Below are 27,296 nucleotides of genomic sequence, written 5' to 3'. Positions count from 1 at the left end.
TCCTGTTAGAGCTAAATTCTAAAACTCAAGGAAATTCACACAAGTAGCACTTGCTTGGCTGTTGTTAAATCAGAGTAGGCCTCACATAAACAGTGCTAAAGATAGAGAGCACATGTTGGCCCTCCTCAGTGAGTCTCAGTTCCACCACAACACAAGTGGGTTTACATGAAGCTTACTTCAAAGAGAGCACCTTGCTGTCTTCCCAGTATTTGAATTGTCTTAAAGATCACAGAATTGCTAAAAATAAGACTGTGAGTCAAGAAGTTAACTTAAAAAAAAAAAAGGAAGATAGAGACTGCCATAAAAATCCAAATCACAATAAACATGATAGCTGTTCTTATTACAACTTAAAGACTATGAGAGCAAATAGGTTTTCTGAATACACTTACAGACCAGCTCTGGAGAGATGGCTACAAGAGAAGAACAGCCATTCTCAACATCAGTTTGTGAACATAAAGGTTAGCCCTGAAGCCACAGGCAAGACTCCAGACCTAAAGAAAACTGAAGAAACAAAAACTACTGGATGGAGCAAACATAATACATATAACTTTATGACAAATCCTCTGGGTCATGTGAGAGAATTTCCATCACTACTAAAGTCTCAATTTTCTTTAAAGATTCTATCCCAAATCGAAACTATCATTTAGAAATATTATATTCTGAAAACCTAGAGAGGAAGGATCTCTACAAGATCAAATGAGGTAAACATGCACTGATTATAACACCATATAAATTACTGTACAAATTTTAGTGATCAAATAGGTACAAATAAAAGTGTGATAATGTAGCGAGATGGATGTACTTCCTTGACTGGAAAGTAATTCTAATAATAAGAAAAAAGAATTAAAATAGTAACACAGAAAAATTCACATGAATCATACATAGATCAACATCAGAAAAAAGTGTTAATCGTGATCCAAATAATCTACAAATCTAAACGAAATGTGTAAAGAAGGCTCTAGGGGATGGAGAGATGGATCAGTGGTTAAGAGCACTAGCTGCTCTTGCAGAAAACCCAGGTTCAAATCCCAGCACCCACATGGCAGCTAACAACCATCCATAACTCTAGTTCCAAAGGATCCGACAACCCTCTTCTGACCTCTGCGGGCACTGCACGACACGAGTGCATTTACATACATGCAGGCAATACACTCATACACATAAAATAAAAATAATAAAATCGAGACAGACAGAGACAGAGACAGAGAGACAGAAAGCGAGCGAGAGAGCTAGCTCTGGCATAGAGTCCACAGCACCCATCTAGTAGCACAGGTGGAAGAGCAAGGAAGTAGTGCAGGGAAGTGCGTCCTTCCACAGTTGCAGAGCAGTTTTAGGAGCACAAGCAGTGGTGCTTTTTTTCTGGAGGACCACCCGAAGTTTTCTAGATACCTTTAAATGGGATAAATGACTTTAAAAAGTTATGAGTAACTTACCTAAGACTGAGTTTTCAACATTCCTAATGAACTTATCCTTGAAAATGAACAGCATAATAAGAAAATGAGTTACAAAAAGTAATTCTGGTAAGAACAAGTTAAAACTGCATGAAAAAATTTTAATGACATAAAAAATTGCATTTTACCCTGTTGGTAAAATGTAAGTTTTAAAAATCCAAAGTTCTAGGAAACTGAACTAGCTCTCCAAAACAGATGCTGCTGCCTATGCGATCTAATCAATTCATGTCACATTCCTAGAAGACAATACAGCCATCTGATGAGTTCAGCATCAATGGAATGAGCCAAAGCCACACAACAGCATTTTACAAAAATAATCAGTGGTTTAAAGGAGGTCATGTACAAAATTCCTGAAATAACACATACATAATTCACTGCCAAATTCAGATCAATTCAGAATCTGAAGAGGCAAGAAGCATTATTATGGATCTGAGATCCATATTCAGTAAGGCTGTGTTCAGAAAGTTTTATTTCAATTTCAAGAAAATAAATGACTACAAAAGCTCAATAATGATTTTTGCAGATATAAGTACCCTTCTCTCGAAGCAGAATCATTTTACAGAGCTTAAGAATTTCTGAACTATAACAAAAACATCAATTTATCAGACCTAAGTCTTGACTATAAGAATGAAATATCATCTACCTGAGAAATAGAACACTATATATTCTCAAATATGGTAACTATACAGACAACATTAAAGGCAAAGGAGTGTAATGCAAAGTCTGAAAAGCACAGCCTCGTTAGAGTGCTGAGGACAACTGTGACCATGCCATTAACAAGCTGCATGGCTGTGAACAAGTCACTTCAACACTCAGTGACTTGGTTTATCATTTCTAAATCGCCTACAGTCAAAAGATACAAAAGCCCCTCAACTCCCTCATGAACACCTTTAATGGCAGAATCTTCCCACAGATTCACTCAAGTCCTCTACAATAAGACAATTAATGTTTCAGGAAAATTCGAAGTTTCTTCTATTCACAAGTCTAGGGAATAAATATAAAGTTAGACTCTTCTCTAAAATCTGGGAAAATCCGCAAAAGGAAAGTGAAAGTGAAAGCACAGAGCTTTACAAAGCTCTCTTGCTCTTGTCAAGACCCAATGCTAAGTGTCTGGAAGGTATGAATGAGCCTTGCTAAAACTTTTTCAAATTTATTTCATAATTGCTCTCCATAAAAACCTCTTAAGTTTCCTCACCAGCAAAAATGGGTTAAATCAGCACCCTACAAACTGTATTCCTCTGAACCCACAGATTCTGCAAATCTGCTTTACCTCAGAACAAATATCTTCACCATCATCAGGCAGAATAGTAATACTTTTATTGCTTTATATATTAGGGATTCCTGAAAGATTTCATTTCACAAGTTCAGCTTAAAAGCTGTCTGCAAATCAGATTGAGGAGCTTGCCTAGCATACACAAGGCCCTGGGTTCCAGCCCCCTCCACCAAAAAAAAAAAAAAAATGCTGGACAAGTAATTGTGGTGAGTAGGACATCCAGAGCAAAAATTTTATTTTATAGAGGAAAATGACATGTCACAATAGTATTTGCAAAAGTGGGAATTTTGGAAAACTTCAAAATATATCTCTTTCCAATGTCAACGGTGTGCTCTATCATAATGGTCTTGTGATCTGCTTCCAAATGTCAGTATCACTCCAAGTTTCTGCACACACATTAAGATTTTATGGAGCATGATCTAAAAATCTTCGAGATTTTCTCTTTTTTTTTTTTTTTAGTTTACTTTGAGAGAAAAGAGAACTTAACAGATGCTAAGTTACCACAAAATGTCAGTGATTTAGAACAACTGGTCAGGAGCCCTGAGTGGCCAGGTAGAGTGAAATTCAACGTTCAAAGGCTGCCATCGTCTTGGAGAAGCTCCTGGCTGAACTTCCAGGTCACACAAGAGATTCTCTGTAAACTGCCTGAGCCGAAGTGGCACATCTAGAGTGCAACCTCTACACCTAAGACTCACTGAACATAGAGGAAGGGATTAAGAGAACACTAATGCATCTTTCAATTCTCATCAATGAAACTCCCTCATGCAACAGAGGACCAGGAACACAAATGGTCACAAATGGCCAAAACACAGAGAATAAAAGTCAACAGTGTGGGCCCTTGGACAGGTCTACTATATTGAGGTCTATCCATCCAAGGCTCGGGGACCATTGTGGAAGAGGGGGTGGAAAGATTGTAAGAGCCGGGGAGGAGGTGCATGACCATATGGAAAAGGTCCTATAGGTGCCTGAGACCCTTCTCATACAAACCTACAGTAATGGTATCAGCATGCACAAGACCCATGCAAACCTCGGCACACAAAAACCCAATAGAGAACTGTGGAAATGAACAGCAAGCCCCAATCTTAGTCAAACAATTACTGGAAGCTAATTACTGCTGGGTGAGGAAGAGCTGATCCTCTTGAAGAGAGGGACTCTAGATAGGCTGACTAAACCCTGGGGGAAGAACTTGAACTAGGAACATCTCAGGACACTAACTTTACCTAATAGGCCTTAATATAAATGTCAGAATGTATGAACTCCAATGGGGCAGGAGGTATGGGAGGGTGCCAAAGGGGAGGGGATATAAAGATGATTTTCTGTATGAAATACACAAAAATTCAATTTAAAAAAAAATTTTTTTAAAGAATGGGGAGACTGCAGTCTCATACCTGTTGTACGTGGCTGAGCATGTTCTCTGGACAGTGCTCTTTTTCAGTGTACCTGGATGTTCTGATTTCTGAATTATAAACCTTATTTATCTCCAGTCTGAGTCTAGTATCTAAGTGCTGCCCCGACTTTTTATGCAGCTCCCTGCCTTTTTCCTTTAAGTCCCTTTAGTTGCTACCTGTTCAATCTTTATCTCACCCTCTATTAAAGGGGATTCCTTTGGTCTAATCCTATCCTGTTCTAACCGATATATTCTTCAGACCTGGTTCTTGTTCATAATCTTAAACCTTCCTCATTTGATAGGCAAACTCTTGCTTGTTATTTTCCTTGCATAAACTAACCCACCATTAGCAAAGAATAAATCAAAGAACAGGGTAACATCACTGACAAGCAGACTCAGCAGCACATTATTAGCAGTAAGTATAGCTGGCCCTGACAAATGACACCTCTTCACCATTTTGTTTCACAGACACCTAGGACACAAACCAATGAGTGTAAGTATGCAACCTCTTCTTCCAAGTGCACATGGCCTTCCACAAGTAATTAAGCAATTACTCCCATAATTTCCCTTCTCCATCAAACAGGTTTACCCTCACACTACTGCCAAAGCCTAACAAGTCAGCAATGAAAACAGCAAATGCACACCAGGAAAGGGAAAAGAAGCCAGATTTTACCTTCACCCATTTGTTGTAGAGTTCTGACCTCAGGAACACTTCAAAACACCAATTATAAAATTAAACTTTTATATTCCCATAGTGTGGAAAATGATAAGCATTTTTAAAAGATACTCTAAAAAAAATCTCCATGTCACTTTTACTCCTTTCTGCCCAACTTCTTTTCACTCAATGGCACTCAGACAGAACTTGAGGCACAGGTATTAACTTCTATCGTTTCTAGTATCATTACAGAGTTTTCCAGACATTTTCTCTTTCAGTGACAGATGTTCATTCATTCATTTTGTGTTGATGATGATGACAGTACTGCCAGAGTCTATGATACTTGCACTTCATGAGAATTAAAGCAAGTAAGAAACTATGAGGAGAGTCAGTACACTGGGCGTGAAAGAAGATGTAACTGTAAGAATGATGCTATTAAGTTAAAAACCTATAATCCTGAGCAATAAAGTACTACACACTTTATCTTAAGGGTATGGGGGGCACTAGGCTTGGGATCTAGGGCTTCACAGAAGTTAGGCAAGTGCTCTACCACTGCATTACACCACTAGACCTATACTTTACATATCTATCTAGATCTAGTCACTGAAAAGTCTTAGAAACAAGGACTCAGAAGCAATGAGCACACCAGTATTCTGATCATTGTCTCTAAATTCCCCAACTAGAGGAACCAAAATTCTTTGGCAAAATGGCTGAGGCATAAAATGTTTAACAGATTTTACAACACCAAAGAGCAAGAATAGTATCAGTGATGACTGAGTCATGGTCAGCAGTACCAAAGTCCACCTTAATAGGCTTCTGATAGCCAAAAAAAGGATAATTTAAATGTCAAGAAGGAAAATAACTACAGCAGAAACATGGTTTGTCTGAATCCATGAGCTCATAATAATATATACATTTGAAACTCATGGCTCACCCTTAGAGAAACAGCTATCACTCCATGCATCAATACAGGCACATCTCTTTGGAAAGCTTTCTTCAAACATTACTCATTACACCTACCATTTCAGCAACTAGTGAGATTCAACTACTCTAATCATAGACAAGACAAAACTTATTCAAATAGTGTATATGAAAAAATAAAGCATCAGAAAAAATTCAGTGTTACCTGATTGAAAATACAACAAAATACAGTAAAAAAAAAAAAAAAAAAAAAAAAAAAAAAAAAAAAAAAAAAAGGAAATGTTAAAGTTCCCACACCAAGAGACATTATATGCAATACATTTTGAATACAGTCTAGGAAACGCAATTCAGCTAGTAAGTATACACATATATGTCTTGGTAAAATAAAGTGTACCTGCATAAGAAACTTCTAATAACTATGCAGACTGCTCAGAGTCTAATAGTTTTTTTTTTAATGCCAACACACAAGAGTTTGATTCCTTGGGGGGAGAAACCACAAACTGATCTTCAGAGGACCTAAGTTCAGTTCCTAGCACTCATGTTTGGCAGCTCACAACTGACTGTAACTCTAACACCTGAGTATCTAACACCTTCTTCTGGACTCTATGGACACCTAAATACTCACATACACATGGCAATGCATGTGCGCGCGCGCACGTGCACATTCACACTAAATAAATATAAATAAATAAATAAATAAATAAATAAATAAATAAATGGGCTGGAGAGATGGCTCAGTGGTTAAGAGCACTGACTGCTCTTGCAGAGGACCCAGGTTCAATTCCCAGCACCCACATGGCAGCTACGAACCGTCCTTAACTCCAGTTCCAGGGGAATCCGAAGGCCTCTTCTGGCCTCCGAGGCACTGCAAGACATGGGTGCACTCACATACATGCAGGCAATACACTCATACACATAAAATAAAAACAAAATAAATTTTAAATAAATAAATATAAATTTAAAGAAAAAATTATACTTTGGGTAGGTGTGGTGGCACCCACCTTTAATCCCAGCACTCAGGAGGTAGAGCGAACACCCACCTTTAATCCCAGCACTCAGGAGGTAGAGCGAGTTCCAGGCCAGACAGGGTACACAGTGAAAGTCTGTCTCAAAAAAAAATAAGGGGAGAGAAGGGGATTCTATTTTGAATCAAATGAGAAATCTACAGTCGCATTAAGGAAATTTCGTTTAACTGTTCCATTAAAAACTCAAATAAACTAGAGGTTGTCCTAACATGACTTCTTTCTTTTCTGTTTTGTTTTTAAGGAGAACTACTAGACCTGTATAGCATCATAACTCTGGCCCTTCCCAATGACTGTTCAACTCACCCTTATCACCCCATGCTTTTCTCACTGTCCACAGTTTATATATTCAGCCACAGTGACCTTATCTTTTTAAGTACTTTTAATATGCCTCAGTGCTATCTACCAACTACTGAGTAAGAGGTCACATAACTACTAGGGTCAGACCTCCTACCACAGTGAGATTTGTTCCAGACATGTTTGCTCACAGTCCCAAGGCCAAAATAAAACTAAAATGCTACTTTCTCAAATGATACACAGCCTTCACTCTGTGGTAAACCAATTCTCCACATTTCTCCTACTCTAAGCTAGGCTTTTAATTCTAATAGAATTTAACCACAGCTTAACCAAAATCTGTAATAATTTTCCCTCGATTTTTTCTACTGGTTTAAGCAGTCAATTGCTACAAACTATACTAAGCCAATTTAAGTGAAAAGAATTCAATACAGTGAGTCCCAAAAGTATGGCACCCAAGAATGATTTCCAGTCATTACACTAGCACACACTTTCTCTAGCCCATCTTCAAAGGATAAGATTCTTCAGTGAAATCATTTCAGGGTCTGATTTACAAGACTTATTGCACATCAGGATCTCTAAATACATTCAGCAAAGCCAAGGATTCTGAAATGCTGCACCGTCCTTGGAAAAACCTGAAAGTTGAGGAGATGGTTTGAATACTCCTAGGTCTCCCAAACCTTTGAGAGCATTTTGTTATTGTGGAACAAATTACCTTATTTCATGAATTACATACCATGGTCCTAAAATTTTCTTTAAAATGCCAGCCCAATATAAAATCCCAAAAAGCAAACTTAAGAGGCAACCAACACTTCTTTCTGTAGTAGTATCAGAGCCCTAAAATCCAACCATATGACATTCAGAAAAAAATGCTTATATATCACATATAATTGTATAAACACAATACACAAATCCAACTGTCTTAGTTTCCTTTCCTATTGCTGTGATAAAACACCCTGACAAAAGCAACTTAAGGAAGAAAGGATTCTATTTGGCTCCCAATTCCAGGTTACAGTCCATCAGCACAGGGAAGTCAAGGCAGCAGGAACTTTAGCTAGTCACATCCACAGTGAAGAACAGAGAGCAGTGAATTAATACAGCCATGCTAGTGCTTCCTTTCTCCCTTCAGATACCTACCCAAGAAATAGTGACATCCACAGTCACCAGGTCTTCCTACCTCAATTACCTTAACCATCTCCCACAGACATGCCCTAATCCAGGTAATCCTTGAGACACCCCCCTCGCCCCACCTGGTGATTCTAGATATCTCATGTTGACAATTAAAACTAACCATCACAGTAACCAAGGATTCTAAGATCTAAAACTGGCCCAATTCATTTGGCATACTTACTTTGGCACACATTACAATACAAAAATAAGCATCCACAAATTCTGCCTAGGTTTAGTAAACCGGCTTCATAGCAAACACAGAAACCTGTCAACAGAGCTAAGGGCAGAAGAGCAGCATCTACAAAGGACAGCCCACTGAGAGATGTGGAAAAGCACTGGTGGCTTACCAGCTAAAGCTATCAACTTGAAAAAGTCTAGGAAAACCACTAAGAAATCTAGTTTCTACTATAATAAGCTTACCACCATTACAAAAAGGAAGAAAGGAAAGGAAGGAGAGAGAAAGGAAGGAGGAGGAAAAAACTTTATGATGCTCTAAATGAGCCCAGGGCCATAAGACACCATCCTGACACACGGTGCTCCCATCTTTGGTTCACAGCACTTCTCATGTGTCTTCCTAGGCCCAGTTATTCCTACACCTACAACAGTACTAAGAGAATTCTCATAGTGGTGGAAATGTTTTTATCAGTACTGTCCAACAGACTATTCACTAGCCAAACGTGGCCATTAAGCACCTGGAATGTGTCATGACTGAGAATCTAAACAACTTGAAGTTCATTGAGTGTGTATTTAAATGAGCTGCCATACAGAACAGATTAAGAGAGTACCCTGAGGATGGGCATGGTGGCACATGCCTTTGATCCCAGCACTCTTTGATCCCAGCAGGCAGAGGCAGGCGGATCTCTGTGAGTTCAAGGCCAGCCTGGTCTACATAGTGAGTTCCAGGACAGCTGGGGCTACAGGGAGACCCAAAAAGACAGGGGTGGAGTACTCTGGATAATCTATCACTAAAAATGACTTTACTAATAAAATGTTCCTTTAAGGTAGGATGGTGGTTGAGTCTACCTTAGAGAAGCTTGAGTTTGAGACCAAATAAAAATAAAACCTTTTCTTGACATACACCTCTAAATATCAGCCTTCAAGGCTCCTAAGTAGTAAAACCATATGCTTAACCACCTTATACTTAAAAGCAGCCATAAAATAAATTTTATGATATACAAGATAAATGTGGCCAAAAAGAGACAACAGAAAAATAAGTCTAGACAGTTCCAAGATTTTGCTTAGCTTAATAGAAGCAGACACACATCACCAATACAAAATTGTTTCTGTCTATTCTGTTTTAGAGCATTCCCTTCTGTTGCCCAAGTATTCTTAGGGTCCCTTGCTCCTGGCACTATTAGATAAACCATGTAACACATCTTTATCTGAATTTTTCATAGTTTATATCCAGGGTAGAGGAAACAAGAATAACTTACAAAGGTCAACGCCTGGCGCCCCACAAAAGGTGGAACATCCAGCACCCTGTTCCACTCTGTGGCTCAGTGGCCCTCCGTTCCAGATCGTTTCCATACCCCACAGTCTCTGTTAGCTTACACCCATGCTTCGTGGGCCCAGTCTCCCCTGAGGACGGTAAATGCACCCTCTTGCGTCCACACGGGCGAGACATTAGGGCCATTTTTTCCACGGCACCACCTCCCAGATCACACCAATGCTCCTCCCTCCGCAGCTAACTCTCTGCAGCTCTCTCTCCATAGCTAACTCTCCACAGCAGACCCCGCCCCTCAGAGGAACAAGTACCCCTTGGGAAACACTCCACCCCTGCCTCCAGCTCTTACAATCTTTCCGCCAATCTTCCCCTAAGGTCCCTGAGCCTTGGAGAGGGTGACAGATGTAAAGCGATCTCTCTTGTATCATAGCAAGATAGTGACTTCTTGGGCCTCCCCATTATACGTCTTTAAGCCGTGCCATTGATCTATCTCAGTGGTGTTTCTTCTACTATAAAAACAAATGGAAGGAAAGAGACACATCTAAACAAACATGTAAGTACAAATGCCTAAAAGATATCCCAGTAGGTGTACTAGATTTATTAAACAGTATACTTATAATGGCTTCCCCACTAGGGCCTGTAGCCTTTCTCAACACAGGGGGTTGGCCTGGTCTACAAGCACCAGATGTATGTTCCACCCCTAGGAGCAGGCCTTATCCAGTTAGAAATTTGTCAGTTGTATATTAGTTGAACCATTATTGTACTTGTAGGCATTGCCTGGCATGTCCACAGTGTGCAGCACACAGGGTCCATTGTTGAGTAGAATCATAGGGGATCCCTTCTTGCCCAACCATCTGCATAGCACCTTCTGGTATTATGAATGTCATCCATCCAGTGGCATGGAGTTTTTGGCTTAGTCTCACCTCCATCTTTTCTTTTCTTCCCACACTCACATCATGCAGTGTCTTCAGCAACATGGCTTTACTGGCTTTTTCAGTGTACAACCGACATTAGCGGCAATAGCCTTGGTGAATTTGAGGACCTCTAGGATCTCTCTCTGACCAACAGCTCATAAGGAGGCAACCCACCCCGGGTACTGTAGATTTTCTTAACAGTTGTATAGTTTGGGAGCCTCTATTTTTCCCTAACCCAACCATAAAACTCCCAAGAATCTTACAGCTATCTCTGGCCTTTGTTTCTTCAAGTATTTTTCAAATGGGTTTCACATCTGTAAAACACTCAAAGGAAGGTTAACATCATACATTAAATTAATCATAGACAGGTCTAACACAGCATGGAAAGATTTTATCCATTCATATTGTTTTCTCTACAGATCCTTATTAGGTACCAACGCATGGGTGTGAAACATTAATTTGGTTAGTTCTTTACTGTCTTTAATTATCCCTTTGGAGTCATTTCGCATTTTAAGGATTTTGCATGGAGTCTCTTTGTATTCTTTTATCCTTGATACACTTACAGGTGTTGGCTCCAGTTGCCTGACCCTGCACCAGGCTAAGGAGGCAGGGGGTTTCTCTTGTTTTCACTGAACCTATTGGTTCCCTGAGTCAGGCAGGCCCTGAGTCTGCCTCCTGACTGTAGCCATATCTTTAGTCTCTCCATTAACTATACCTGGCTCCTGGGGAAGGCCTTGGTGGGAAAAACTGCCTCCACCCCCAAGTATAGCCTTTATCCAGAGAGAAATGCATCTTATTCAATCTTTGGAGGTTTTTAACCACACCTGGGACAGTTTTTAATCCTTTGAATGCCTTTTGTAAACTGTTCCTCTGGTTTTAAAGCCTTCCAGAAACTCGTTAGTACCGAATTTGGTTTTCTATCAATCTCTTGTAGGGTGTTCTGTTATTCTACAGACACATTTTACATGCTGGTCAGAATCATTTAGATCTGCTAATGCCTCTCTCACTTTACAAAGATTTGTCCCATTAAAGGGCTTAGCAAAACCATTGAAGCGCCATACCATTCTCAAGGTCCCAGTTGAATTAAGCTTTCCTTTATATCTCTGGTGAACACAGTCTTATCTGGCCCAGTGAACTGGGCATCATATATTGCTTTTCTCATACTAGTTCTCTCAGTAATGCTTGTCCCTCCTTTACAGTCCTCCAACTTCCGTTAATTATGGGAGTTTCTCTTGGTGATGGCCATGTATCTCTAATGCCTTCAACCAGCCATCCCATTAAGGATTGCTCCCCTCTGCATTGGCCTAGGATCTCTCTTTGAGCAACAGCCTATATCGCAAGGACAATGGGTGGTTATATAACTCAGCTGTGAAGCTTCTGAAGGACCTAGACTGACGCTATTTGCTCTCATGTCTCACACCCTCACGAGCCACATGGCAAGGGGCTCTTTGCTTGCTTGCTTTTAAGTTTTTCCTAGTTTTAACAGTTCCAGTGTGGAGTATTTCCTAGCTACAGTACTGTTAGCTGTTTTTCCTTTTTGTATCAAAGGTGGAATCTGAGCGGCATCTTTACCTACTTTTATTTTTAGGTCATCTCCTTTTCTACTATTATCTGTCTTTTTCTCTGAGTCCTGGGACTCAAGTTAAAATGTTGGGTTTCTTTTCTCTCTCAAGTTCTACAACCGAACCGGCTAGTACTTTCTTAGTCTTTTCAGCTTTTTCCGCTTTGGCCGCATCGTTTATTACGCAAAGTGACCACACCCCCTCTCTGGGTTCTCCACTTGTGTCCAAGGCCAGTAAAAGTTCTTCTAGCCTTTTCATAACCTTTAACAATCTTCACATACCCGCAACTGGGCTATTCCCCCACATTTACAACACAGCTGTGTCCCACGCTTCTGCATGGCTGGCTCCTTTTCAGTTACATATTTTATAATCCATTGTAAGATCCACATCAGCACCACCAATAGCTCCCTAGCTTTTTCCAAACTTCCATGGTTTGTCATTACTAGCACCAGATGGCCAGCTGTGCCATTTCTGTCACCCAAGTTCTCTTAGGACCCCTTGCTCCGGGCACTATCAGACAAACTATATAACACATCCTTATCTGAATTTTTCATAGTTTATATCCTGGGTAGGGGAAATAGAGTAACTTACAAAGGCGAACATCCAGCACCCCATTCCACTCTGTGGTTCAGCAGCCCGCCATTTCAGATCATTTCTACACCCCACCCACAGTCTCCATTAGCTTTTGCCCAAGCCTCGTTGGCCCTGCACTCTCTCCCCAGGTCAGTAAATGCCCACTCTCATGTCCACACAGGCGAAACACCAGGGACATTTTTTCCATGCTGCAGCTGCCCTGATCGCGCCAATGCTCCTCCCTCCACAGCTAACTCTCCACAGCAACCTCTCCGCAGCAGGCCCCGCCCCTCAGAGGAACACACACCCATTGGGACACACCTCAGTTATATGACTTCCTATCTTATATTTTAATCTTTGATTATACTCAGTTTAAAATTTGGTTCTGGAGTTCTTCTGAGTAACATATTCAGGTGTTAATGTGACAAAACTGAAAAGGAAGCAGAGACCAGGAACAAAGAACTTTGTAACTACTGAAATAAAAGGCAAAAAGTTTCCAAGCCAATCTGTGAGATAACAACACTGCATCTGTTATTAGAGTTTAGTTTACATGTAAAACCCTCTTAAAAACCCAGGAAAGTCTAGGTTGAATTGTCATAACACTAATAAGATAATTTTTATAAAAGATCAGCAATTAATATACTTTATTTGAATGATTAAAATAATAAAATAAAATTCTGAGCATCAGAAAAATCAATCTCCATTTTTCTTTTCGTCTGAGTATGCTATGATAATATTTCTTGCAAGATGTTCCTTTCTAGTAGAAAAACTTTTTGAAGTTCAAGCAATTATACATAATTAAAATTATCCAATAAATATAGTACATATGGAGCTAAATATTTTCCCATCCTATGGTACTCAAAGTTAATCTATAGCACATATAACCCTCCTCCCCCCTCAAAAAAAATTATTTAACTTATGTGAGCAAAACAAAATTAAGTATGTTCAACCTAATAATCAAATTATACAAGACAATATAAAATAGTATCAGTATAAAAGAGACAACCTAAACTAGTATCAGGAATCTTACGTGATACTTTAAACACACAGAAGTTTTTATAAACAACAAACCTACAAAACAAAAGCCACAGGGAACTTTGATACACATCATCACCTGTCCTTTGAAACTGACACCCAATCCAATCTCAGAAGCAAGACAAGTCCCTGATATACCGCTGCTACCAGATCAAACAGACAGACTTCTGGAACGTTGCTATGGCAATCAAGACACCTCTATTCTAAGAAGAAAAAAAGCAACTACAATTGTCAATTACAGTTCCAACAGTAGCATGAAATAAATTTACACTGCCTGATGGACTTTTCAGTTTAGACTTCATTCTCAATGCTCTCCAATAAAGCGTGTTGCTGAGGACTTTTTCTTCCCCATCAATTCCCATTCAGAGGCAGAGATAGGAAAAAGGGGGGCAGGAAAAGAGAGTGGGAAAGCTTTCTGAGACCCTATAACTCATCTTACCATGCAGTAACTGGATGATCAGAGTAAGGAGCCAATTAAGGAAACTCAGTTAATGAAACTTATCAAATCTCCTCTAAGAGATGATGCAGCAGTTGAAGCACTTGCTGCTCTTTCAGAAAACCCAAGTTCGGTTCCCAGCACTCCTGTCAGGAAGCTCACAACTTCCTCTAATTGCAATTCCAGGGGTTCCAATGTCCTCCTCTGGCCTCTACAGGCACTGGCATGCAAATGTGCACACACACACAGACCCGCACATAAAGTGAAAAAAATGGAAATCTCAGGTAGTGCAGCAAGGGGAGGAGACCTAAATATCATCAAACTATATTGTATGAGAAATCACAAAAATTCAATTAAAAAAAAACTTGAAGCCTTTAAAAGTAAAAATAAATCTCTCCTTCCTCAGACGGTCACAAGGTTAAAGGAGGAAAAAGAATTAAATAATAAATTAATCTTCAGAGCATCTAGTTCAAAAATGACGTCAGATAAAATATATTTCAAATATAAATCAAAAACTAATGAACTCAAAACACAGTATCATAATTATACACTCATTCTAAATTTAAATTAAATGTCTGTGATACCAAAATCTCTCCCACCTTGGATACCAGCAATTTCTAAGAAAAAGATGGTCTTTACCGAATGCTTTTTTTCTTCTTGATTCTCCTTCAAACAATTAGATGATGCTAAGAATGATTAGCTCAAAAATCACTCATTCAAAGTGTTGAAGAGTAAATAAATAGTTCATTCCATGTCACCACTAAGCTTGTTATCTAACTCCTGCAATGTCTATCAAGTGGCCACTAAGTGTATTTGGTTAACTCAACACTACTTTATCAGCAAAAGAAAATTAAAATCCTTCAACATAACCACCCTTGCTTCACCAGAGTGTGCTCTTCACCTGACTGGTACATTACACTAGGGTACCTTACTGAAGAATGGAAGCCCATCAATCTGGCCCCACACACTACTATCACAATCTACATTACAATTTTAAATGGTATCATTACATACCATAAACTGAACTGGTAATAGGCTAATTCCTTTTAAATGTTCTAATAAACCCATTTGTTTTTGCAAAAGGTGACATTTTTTGCTTTACTTGTGCTCAATAATCTGACACACTATGATATAATCTTTATGCATTTTTCCCACTCCTGAAATACACGATAATCAACGTTTCCTTTAATTGAACCTTCACTAATATTCTTCTGTTGGAAATGATGTTAATATGCTTTTGAGCACATTTGTTTAAGATTTTTTAAAAATATTTATTTATCATTTTTATTTTATGTGTATGTGCGTATTGCATGCATGTAGGTAAGTGCACCCATGTCATTCAATGCTCAAGGAGGACAGAAGAGGCTGCTGGATCCCTTGGAACTGGAGTTACAAACAGTTGTTAGCTGCCATTTGGGTACTGGGAGTCAAACCTGGGTCTTCTGCAAGAACAGTCAGTGTTCTTAACCACTGAGCCATCTCTCCAGCCCAGCTTTACAGCATATTAACACACTATTTTTCTCAGCAGTTCTAGAGAAATCCTTAACATGTATTCTACATAGCTTTCCCCAAAATGGACATTGTTCATTCCTATCAAGATGTCTCTCTGGCCTCAAGCAACTAGCCCCACCCTATCTTATGCCTTCTTCTACCACAGAGCTTATAGAAACCCTGGAAACAATGGAGTGACTAAGATCCCAAACACAATTCAACTTCCCCAATCCTTCCAAAATGTACACACCTAAAGTGGTTATGACTTCTTACTCTAGTATTTTCAACACTGGCACAGTATTTAGGAATGAGTGTTTAATGTATATTTGATGCATAAAATGGATCCAAGTTCCTTTACCTATTTAGTTAATATTAATACTAATAAATTAAAATTATTTCAGGCAAAAAGTCAATATTGAGGATTCAAATCCCAGATATGACAACACATACACACACACGCACGCACGCACGCACACACACACACACACACACACACACACACACACCTCAATGTAATGGCCTTCACTGTCATCAAGAATGACAGAATGTCCTCTTAATATTCTCAACTTCCCTGCCTCAATTAATTGATTCCTCCAAACTGCTCACAGAATTCTATACTCAAGACTCTCCCGAGGTCTAGCTAAAGCTCTACTGAAAGGAAGCCATGTTAAGCCAGTTCTCAAGGTCTCCACTGGTCTTTCTCTGTCTCTTTAAACATACTCTTAACAGTCTCACTGGAATTCTGGTTATGACCGGTATCTTCCCACTGTGGTTGTCCCTGTTAGTCATTTTTACTAGACTATCTTTCCTCCCTTCTACCCGCAGGTCCCAATTTACTGTCTGAAACATCACTTTACTGTCATTTTCCTCTGAGGACTTGCTCAATCCTCAGGTCATCTCTCCACTGAATTCGCAGAGCTTTTTCTGAACCCCCATCATGGCTTCTACTACATGTTCTAGTACAATACTGCTACTCAGAGCCAATCTTCTAACAATACCTTACTAAAGCCTCAAGAATCAAGTTTGGCTCAAAAATAAGATAAGAGGTCAGGCACAATCACACACATGTTTTAATTCTAGCAGTCAGGAGGCAGAAGCAGTAAAGCACAGCATGCTATATAACATGTTTGCTCTACACTGATAGTGATGCAGTAGTGCCTACCTATTAGCAAGAAAATCTGGCATCAATATATAAAAACATCCCATGGTAATACATATGCAGCAAAGTTAATACTGAGAATAGAAAATTTTAATCAAGCCCCATTGTCTTCTACTCTGAAACATTTTGGACAATTTGACAGTAATTTGGCAAGTCTTTCCCTTTCACTTGATAGAGAACAAACTGAGGTCCGTAAGTCGTGTTAAAATGTGTGTCCTTCCCTAAAAAGGCTACAGCCTTTTTAGGAGCATTACTAAAGGACTGGCTGGTCACCTCAGCTGCCTGGCTGAAGGCTCTCTGTGTGAGAATGGAGGAGGAGCCCAAAAGAAGCCAAGATTTCCTAAACAGTTTTTGTTGTTGTTGTTGTTTATCAAAGGTGCAACATGGAAAAACAATCTTGGAAACATGAGGAGACAAAGGCACTTTTTTTGTATCTGCAAATTAGTCATTTTGAAATATAATCACCATGTTTCCCACCCCATACCTTGAATTCCAAACATAAAACAAGTCAAGCTGGGTGTGGTGGTGCACCCCTTTGATCCCAGCGCTTGGGAAGCAGAGGCAGGCAGATCTCTGTGAGTTCAAGGCCAGCCTGGTCTACATACTGAGGCCAGCTGGGGCTACAGGGAGACCCTGTCTCAAAAAGGCAAAAAGGAAAAAAAAAAAAGAGAGAAAGAAAAAGTTAAATCTTATCATGCTCCTCTCACCACGCCCCCCAAAATGTTCCCATGTAGCTCATCTTTCTCAAGTAATAACGTCTTAATAAAAAACAATAAACAAAAGATAAGCATTTTGAATTGCAGAAACAAACCCTTGATGTTACAACAGGAACAAGACCTTATAAGAGGCAAAGCTGGGAAGATAGTATTAACCTTTACCATACTGCACTGGACCTTCCTGTTGACTTACCTATTTGCCCCACTCATCATCCAGTGAACCAGGAACTATTAATATCTAGCGCCTTTCCAAGTCTGTACCAGAGGAGAATAATAGCTTTAGACCAAATACACAAACCAGATCCAGCAAGAATAAAGAACCAACTAAAGCTTCAGAGCATTCTGACAATTATGTAAAAGGCGGTGCCCTAAATTCAAGATTCATGAAATTTTGGGGAAAAAGTGAGGACTTAATGACACACATCCAGCTCCTGAAGAACAAGAACCGTATCTTTCCAAGCATGCAGAGCAATGCCAAGCACTCAACAAACAGTGGCTGCATGCAATTCCATATTCCCCACCCTCCTCCAGCTACAAGAAGTTCAATAACATAAAGAGACTATCTGATCAATATCATGATTATCTGACCAGTCCCTGGCAGGTCATTTGAAGCATTCCTGCTGAATTTTATTTTAACCTAGAGGTAGTCCGTGATCAAACTTCCCTTTAATCAATAATTTTTAAAACCAAAATACAGAATAAAAATAATTAATAATAGTCCAGGCATGGTGGTGTACCCATTTAATCCTAGCACTTGGGAACCATAAGCAGGAAGATTTCTGTGAGTCTGAGGTCAGCCTGGTCTACATAGTGAGTTCTAGACCAGCTAGTACTATACAGTAAGATCCTGTTTCAAAAAATAAATACCTCTTTGCTGCCATGATAAGTCACATGTACTCTCCTCTCCCAAGAAGGGCCTGTCCCAGAAGATTCTACCCTACTGCTGTAACATCGCCACCCAGCTGAAATTAGAAATTAACAACTTGGCAACATAAAAGAGCAGATTTACAAATTGGCCATGAAAGGCCTGACTCCCTCACAAAATGGTATGATCCTGAAAAGGTATGGTGCTGCACACATCTGTTTTGTGACTGGCAATATTTTTTTTAATTCTATTTTATGTGTATGAGTGTACTGCCTGCATTTGTGTAAGTACACCCATGTCATGCAATGCCCACGTAAGTCAGAAGAGGGCGTCAGATCCCCTGGAACTGGAGTTATGGACAGTTGTTAGCTGCCACATGGGTGCTGGGAATGAAACCCGGGTCCTCTGCAAGAGCAGCCAGTGCTCTAACTGCTGAGGCAGATTTTAAGAATCCTCAAGTCTAAAGGACTTGCTCCTGGTCTCCTGAGGATCGCTATCATTTAGTTAAGAAAGCAGTTGATGTTCACAAGCATCTTTGATAATGATGCTAAATTCCACCTGATTCTGATAGAGAGCTAAATTCATAGACTGTGGTTGTCACAAGACTTGGCAGGTCCTCTCACCCAGCTGGAAATTATGAGTCACCCACAGCCTCTGCTTTAGTGGCACAAATCTGTCTTGTGTACATACTCAAGCAATAAAATTACTTCAAATAAATAAATAAATAAATAAATAAATAAATAAATAAATAATGATGATGATGATGATGATGATGATGATGACGACGACAACAACGAATTTTTTTCCTGGCTCCTTAGCAGTGTCCAATAACTATTCCAACTACATAAATAAAATTCTCTTGAATCATGTTTAATACATTGACAATTATTGCCCACTCCCAAATATAATAAAGTTGAGGTCAGTTTTTTTATTTTCTCCAAACAATAAGCACTTGAACTTGATGGTACACTCCTGGAATACAAGCCATTTGGTGAGTTGTGGTGCCTTTGTCCTTTGTACAAAGGAAAAAAGAAAAAGAAAAGCACTTTAACCTATGTGTAGGCCAGGTTTCAGCAGTGGCTGGCCTCCTCTAGTCTTCCTCAGATCCCCTCTGGTGCACTGCCTGGCTGGACAGCATGTCTAAAAAGCAGATGAACCACGGGAGATTCTTCTAGGTGATACTATAAGTTTCAAAACACTTGATCTGCCTGGCATGGTGGTACACACCTTTAATCTTAGCAGAGAAGGCAGAAGCTGGTGGAGCTCTGTGAGTTCTGGGCCTGCTGGAGCTTCAACCAGCCAACACTACACCAAAAATGCTTTAATATCTAATATGCCTAATCTTCCTCTGGAATCACAGTTTAGTACTCTGTATTCTTTGGTATTTTCCATAAATTCAGTCTTCAGAAAACCACTTCAACTTAACACACCAGAATTTTTATTATTATTATATTTTATGTGTATGCATGTATTGCCTGCATGTAGGTATGTGCACCCATGTCATGCCATGCCCGTGGAGGACAGAAAAGGCTACTAGATTCCCTAGAACTGGAGTTACAGACAGTTGTTAGCTGCCATGTGGGTGCTGAGATTCGAACCTGGGTCTTCTGCAACAACCTTCGGTGTTCTTAACTGCTGAGCCATCTCTCCAGCCCCATACACCAGCATTTAAAATGACATTACAGCCAGACTTTGAGAAAAGGATAAAGCAGTTATAAAATGTTTCCAATTTCAAACGTCTTCTACAAATAAAGCAAAACAAAATCATTTTGTTTTGTCATTTGCCTTGTTGTGTGGCAGGTCTTTATATGTAGACCTGGTTGGTCTAGAACTTTCTACATACACCAGGCTGGTCTCAAACTTACCAAAATCCTTCTGCCTTTGCCTCCCAGTGCACCGTACTTAGGAAATGTTTGATCTTTTAATGCTTAAAGCCTGAATTCCAAAAATTTCTTATCAAATTAAGTTAAACTGCCAACCATTTTTAGAGTGAAATAACAAAACTAACTGAGGAGCTAAAGAGATGACTGAGCGGTTAAGAGCACTGTCTGCTCTTGCAGAGGACCCGATTTGATTCCCAGTACTCACATGGTGGCTAGCAACCTTCCATAATTCCAGTTCCAGGGGATCTGACATCCTCTTCTGACCAACGCAGGCATTGCATGACACAGGTGCACTCATACACATGCAGACAATACATTCATACATAAAAAAAATTAAAATAAAGTATAAAAAAAAACAAAAACTAACTGAAACATTATCTACATGGACTAAAACTACAATAGATCAACCCAGCTCTATTAGTGCCCTTATAAACTGACCTTTTCATAAAATACGTATCAAATAAACATAGGGTAAGTTAAAACCTCTATAGCATAATGGTCTCAATTAAGTTTCAATGAACATTCACTTCTGGACGAGACTTCCAGGAGTAAAGTATTACTCATAGAGCCAACTCTTTGTAGACACCCACGTCGCAGGCTAATAGTGTGGCTCCATGAAGAGCACTTGCCTAGCATGATCAAGGCCCTGGGTTTGATGAACAGATGGGGGTAGGGAGAATCTCATTTATCTTAGGAAGCCATCAAAAATCTGTGACAACCAAAAAGGTGACAAGGGTCGAAAATATGGATCAGCAAGTAAAGGCACTTGCCTACAAGCCTGACAAACTGGGTTTGATCCTTGGGCCCCAGAAAGAGAGGACACCCACAAGTTGTCTTCTGACCTCCACACATGCACTGTGGTGCAGACATGCACTCATGTATGGATGGATGGGGCCGGGGTGGATGTAATCTAAAAAGGTTAAAAGCTAACAAAAGGCACGTGTTCTATTTAAATAAAGAATTTCAACTAAGTCTCCACTGAGGTAAAAAGCAGTGACTAATTTGCAGTCTCTCCAGTGTTCAGCTAGCTTAACTGCTCAATATGGCAACAGCCACCATTTATTTGTATCTAAATCTATTCCATGTATTATTTAATCAATTCCAGGCATAAGGACAAATCAAAAGAAGCTTGATGACATCCATGCAAGTCATAAGACAGAGACTAAATACAAAACTACATTCTATTGAAAGGTTTATCAAGAAGCGAACACAATGCCTAGCATATAAGACATCATCTCTAAATCTGCTTCCTAATTTTCAGCAGACTTTTTTCAAGCTATCATCCATCCCTACTTTATTGCTACTATAAAATTAGATACAATAAACAAGTAAAAATTATTCTACAAATAAAACACAAATGTGAAAATGAAGCATTTATTATGGCATACAGCATGATTTTGCAGTAAACCGTGTTAATGAAACAGCATTATTAATTCTGTATATATGATACTAAAAAAGAGTTCGAAAATACTCTGGTCAATTTATACTTAAGATACTGTAGCTTTCAAGGGATTAGATCGTAATCCTTATTTAAAACAGTACAGAACATCACTGTGATTCCTGTATTAAAATACTCAGGCCCAAAGGCCTTTATTATAATCAACATTGAATAGCCAAAGCCAGAAAATATTATGAGACCGTTTTCTAAACATCCAGTACCAATGTAATTAAATATGATAGCCAGGAGTGTCGGTGTACACCTGTAATCCCAGCACTTGGGAAGTAGAAGCAGGACGGTCAGTTCAAGGTTTTACAAGTATAGAGAAAAGGGGTAAGGGAGACAGGAAAATACCAGTCTTAGGCAATCATTTCTATGTAGCAAGAGTCATCTTCATCTAGCAGTTTATAATGTGTAGGACAAACAAGGCCATTCAATCCAGTGAAGAAGGCTTCTGTCACATAGATATGATTTAAACACCTTTGCCTAACACCTAATAAACAGTTCCCTTATAGTCACCCACTCTGTAAGACAATTACATCCTATCCTTTTGGCCAAGTGGCCCAACTATTTTCTACACACTAATAAAATGACTTATGGAAGCCGGGCCTGGTGGCGCACGCCTTTAATCCCAGCACTCAGGAGGCAGAGGCAGGCAGATCTCTGTGGGTTCAAGGCCAGCTTGGTCTCCATAGTGAATCCAGGATAGCTGGGGCTACAGGGAGACCCTGTCTCCCAAAAAAAAAAAAAAAAAAAAAAAAAAAAAAAAAAGACTTATGGAAAACTAGTCAACTAATTTCAAACAAAACTTTTTACATTTCCATTTTAATACCTCAACTACAGAGGGTACTTAGGAGCTGGGGAAAAAAAAGAAGAAGAAAGAAAAGTTAAATGCATGAAGGAAGACTTTTGAGAGGGTGGGATGATAACTCAGTCGGCAAATTTGTGCTTGCACAAATACAAAGACCTGGGTTCAAATCCCTAGCACACACATAAAAAGTTGGGTGTGGTAGAGTGCACCTGCAATCCCAGCACTGGGGGGTGGAGACAAGCAGATCCCTGAGACTCACTGCTCAGCTAGCATAGTCCAATCAGTGAGCTTAAAGTTCAGTGAGAGACCCTGTCTCAAAACTTAAGGTGGAGAAATTACAAAGGAAGATATTTGATTTGACCTCCAGTTTCTATATGTAGGCACACACGTGTATGTGTACCAGCACACATATGTACACATACATACATACATGAGGGAGAGAGGGCAAGAGAGAGGAATGGAAGGGAGGAGAGGGTGAGAGGGAGGGAGGGCTGGAGAGATAGGAAGGAGAGACAGAGGGAATGGAGGGAAGGCAGATGAATAAATTTCAAATGTCATCATATACTTTCCTTAAAGCTGTCTCCTGTAGCAACATGGAGCTCCTTAAAGCTGTCTTCCCATGCAACCCTGGATACTTCCCAGCACATAGTAATGCTACAGTGATCATTTTTACTCAGATTTCTATTTTGAGTTTCCTAATTAATTTATTCAACAAATACAACACAAGCATTATGCTGATCCTCAAATTACAATGGTGGGAAAGTCAGAGGGAAGGCCTGCCTTCACATAGGGCCTGCTTTCACATAGAAGCGCTTTCACCATGAGGCACTTCTACCAAGTCTTGTTTAAAAACTCCCAAAAAAAAAAAAAAAAAGTATTTTCAATCCATTTCTCATCTTTAACACTTCCATAATAAGCACCCCAGATTTCCTACTCTGTATCTTCTCATGTGTGATCAACATGTGCTTGTCCTAATAAACCACATATCCAAAGTCTCTCTGCTCTTTAAGGTTCAGTTCAAGAGTGACCGTTTGCTCACAACTCTGCCTGTCCTAATAAACCACATATCCAAAGTCTCTCTGCTCTTTAAGGTTCAGTTCAACAGTGACCGTTTGCTCACAACTCTGCCTCCTACCATAGAACTCCTATACTATATGACCCTCTTAGGAGACTACTTTCTACCAATAATTCCCAGCTTCTGAAATGAAAAAAATGTTTCAAATTCATTTCTATATTCTGCATAGCCAACACTATAGAAATTTGGTAATTCTAAAAACGAAAGTTCAGTAAACAACAAGATTTTCAGTTTATAAGTTCAAAGAATGCTCTTAAAGTACTTTTTCACATATTATCTGATCATTATTATACAATGTCATAATTTCAAATGTGTGCACAATCAAATTGAATTATCACCTACCCAGGACATTGCACGGAAGTGTTTTTGTAAGAGTCTGTATCTGTACTAGTTGCTGATGCTGCTATATTTAAGTCTTTAAGTTTTTCTTCTAATAAAATGGTCTATACTTAGTGGGAACTGAGCAGAGGGTGTGTTTAAATCTGTTGGAGGCCCCTAGCTGAGCTGTGGCTAACAAAGCCTTTCTTGAAGCAATGGAGATAACTGCCTCAGCTCCTCCGTTATACTCTTTCTGAAACCAATAAACAGTGTAACAAATGTTTCCATAAAACGAGTCATTGTCAGCAAATGCTATTTGCCCCCTACACAATCAGAATTGGAGGTGATTTGCCCAAGGATAGCAAGGCAGGCATCCTTTTCATTATAAATATATGCCAGGCTACTTTTTAAATAAGCTATAAGACCTGAAACTCAACTAATATCTGAATCTGTCTCCTTTAAACCAAATGTATTTCAGTGTAACACATTTCCTATGAATAGCAAACACCAAAAAAGCTAACATTTAAGCATGTTCAAGACTAACTGTGAAAAATAAAAATCATCTTAATGGAGAGACATCACCTGGAAGAGGTTTACACTTCCTTCCTGGGACAGGCATTCCACAAATATTTCCATACAAGCTTACTACTATGTCAGAAAGTGAGCCTTCAGAACAATTAACAAAGAACATCCTACTCTCTCATGTCCAGTAAATTTAGAAATAAAAGTAACTTCTTAAAATGAAGGTCTCCTGCATGTGACATTACACTGTTTAAGAGGCTACTAATGACAGCAGACTGTCAGCACTCTAACCCTCATTTTCCCACTATATACACACAATCTATTTCACCACAAAAATACTTTATCTTTATCCAATTTTTATCTTTTTTTCCAATCAAGTCAGTTCTGCCACATGATTAACTATAAACTGCAGGGTATTATTCCACTACAATATCCTGGCAACCAGCTCATATTCAGTTATACTATCACAGCATTATAAAAAGGACTAATTGTATGGTCATGTGGCTAATGTAGAAGCCCTTTAGTTCAATCCTAGATGGGCCTCAAGAGGATAATGCTTATTCTGTTGAACTCGCTGCCAAATCACAATATGAAAGAACCAGGATCAAAACAAGACCCAATTACACAAATAGTGCATTTTATCAGTGTCTGCTTTATAAGAAATAGGTATGTGGCCCAGTACTTGTAGAAAATTGTTCAAAAATATTTACATAGATGGAGCTCTAAAGAAAATTATCAAACACTTCTTAGTCATGATGTATTCAGTGAAAATCTCTTCAGGTAGCATCAAGGGCAGCAGCTCATTCGTGAAATACTTAAAGCAACAGGAGCCAATAGCATGGGCACAGCAAATTTCTAAGCCATTTGCATCTTTACAAGGGTAAAAGCCTATCTGTGTTAGTCTACCATTACAACATTATTAAACAAATTTTTTTATAAATTTTATTTATTTTTTTATGTGTATGCATGTATTGCCTGCATGTAGCTAAGTGCACCCATGTTGCGCAATGCCCAGAGGACAGAAGAAGCTGTCAGATCCCCTAGGACTGGAATTACGGACAGTTGTTAGCTGCCGTGTGGGTGCTGGGATTCAAACCCGGGTCTTCTGCAAGAACAACCAGCATTCTTAACTACTGAGCCATCTCTCCAGCCCTGTTATTTTATTTTTAAAACCTTATTTTCTAGTAAAACTCAAGGCCAAGTATTGAGTATGTTAGGTGCTAATTTCTAACTGCATAAGCACAAGACAAAAATCAAATAGAAATCATATTAAGTATATTTTCTAACAAATATTAACAGAAAATTCAACATAGAGATCTACAAATCCGTTTAGTCTCTTGTACTAAAGAGACTTTCTTTTCTTAAGAAAGCCCAGAGACCATGGAAGAACTCAACACAGCCTCAGAACTACCTCCTGCTTCACGCAGAAGATAGAAATTCTTTGCTACAAATCTCTTGATTTTACAGTGTGGTAATAGATGGATAAAGGAGCTCTCTAATGCCAACAAACAGGATTTGAGCTTTGCAGCTAGTTGAATACAATGTTAGACAAGGAGTCGCTAACTCCTCAGGCATTGTATTCATGCCCAGTGCTTATGAGCCCAAAACTATTTCATTTACCCTATCTTTGATTCCTCTTTAATCAATCTGGTATATACTCAGTTCAGAGGATTCATTCAGACTAAATGTATGATTCAAAATTTGGCAGGTGTCACAGAAATCATTTAAAAACTAAAATGTCAATGGTTTCAGTTTTAAAAGTTATAAAATTTTAAAGTTTTTAAAAGTTACAAAATACAGGGTTAGGTTCCAGTACTACTAGCACATATGACTAGATCACAGATTTCGTCTAAGCTTCAGTTTCACTCTGGGTCAGCTAAGAGTCACATACAAATAGAAGATCACAACCACAAGGGGACCTTGTGTAGGGTTCTAACTCACTCACAAAATCTAATCTCCTTCATTCCTTAAACTGGTTTTACTTTAGGGGTTTTGTATTTCCATCCCCTATATAAAATAATATACCAGTAAAACCAGCCTAGTATCACTTCAATATGTTAGCAATGAATTTGCTTATAGAGCAGAGGGTGCTATTCTCCATAAGCTACTTCTTATCTCATTCAAATTTAACCTTCAAATAGTAATTCTTTCTTGCGTTAGGCCTTATAATTCCAGTAACATAAAATTTTCCTCCAATTTTCCACATTCAGATGCTTAAATCAGCCTAACAAAACAAGAACCACAACAAAGAAACTATATTATTAGGCAAAGAAATATTAATATCCTTTTGGGGCCTGGAGAGACAGCTCAGCAGCTAGGAGCACTGGCTGCTCTTACAGGGGACTTGGGTTAAGTTTCTAGCATCCACATGACAACTAAACAACATCAGTAACTATAGTTTCAGGGGATTCCACACCCTCTTCTGGCCTCCACAGCACTGCAGGTACACAAGCACTTATACACAAGCAGGCAAAAAACTGATTTATACACATAAAATAAAAATAAATCAAGCCGGGTGTGGTGGTACACATCTTTAATCCCAGCACTCTGGGAGGCAGAGGCAGGTGGATCCCTGTGAGTTCAAGGCCAGCCTGGTCTACAGAGTGAGTTCCAGGCCAGCTGGGGCTACAAGGAGACCCAGACTCAAAAAGGCACTTATACACAAGCAGGCAAAAAACTGATTTATACACATAAAATAAAAATAAATCAAGCCGGGTGTGGTGGTACACATCTTTAATCCCAGCACTCTGGGAGGCAGAGGCAGGTGGATCCCTGTGAGTTCAAGGCCAGCCTGGTCTACAGAGTGAGTTCCAGGCCAGCTGGGGCTACAAGGAGACCCAGACTCAAAAAGGCCAAAAAATAAAATAAAATAAAATAAAAT

At 39.2% G+C, this 27,296-nt stretch overlaps 1 protein-coding gene and 1 pseudogene across 1 annotated transcript in view; one reads left to right on the top strand and one right to left on the bottom strand.

Annotated features, from left to right (window-relative positions):
- Med13l (mediator complex subunit 13L) overlaps positions 1-27,296 on the bottom strand; it is a 352,308-nt gene that overhangs the window by 272,763 nt on the left and 52,249 nt on the right. The gene's annotated exons all lie outside the window — the stretch shown is intronic.
- LOC103745582 lies at positions 17,171-19,069 on the top strand (annotated as a pseudogene).

Source organism: Nannospalax galili, unplaced genomic scaffold (genome assembly GCF_000622305.1).
Source record: "Nannospalax galili isolate Female #2095 unplaced genomic scaffold, S.galili_v1.0 scaffold120, whole genome shotgun sequence".
NCBI classification, from domain to species: domain Eukaryota; kingdom Metazoa; phylum Chordata; class Mammalia; order Rodentia; family Spalacidae; genus Nannospalax; species Nannospalax galili.
Note: the sequence above shows the minus strand (reverse complement) of the source record. Positions and strands in the feature narration are given on the sequence as shown.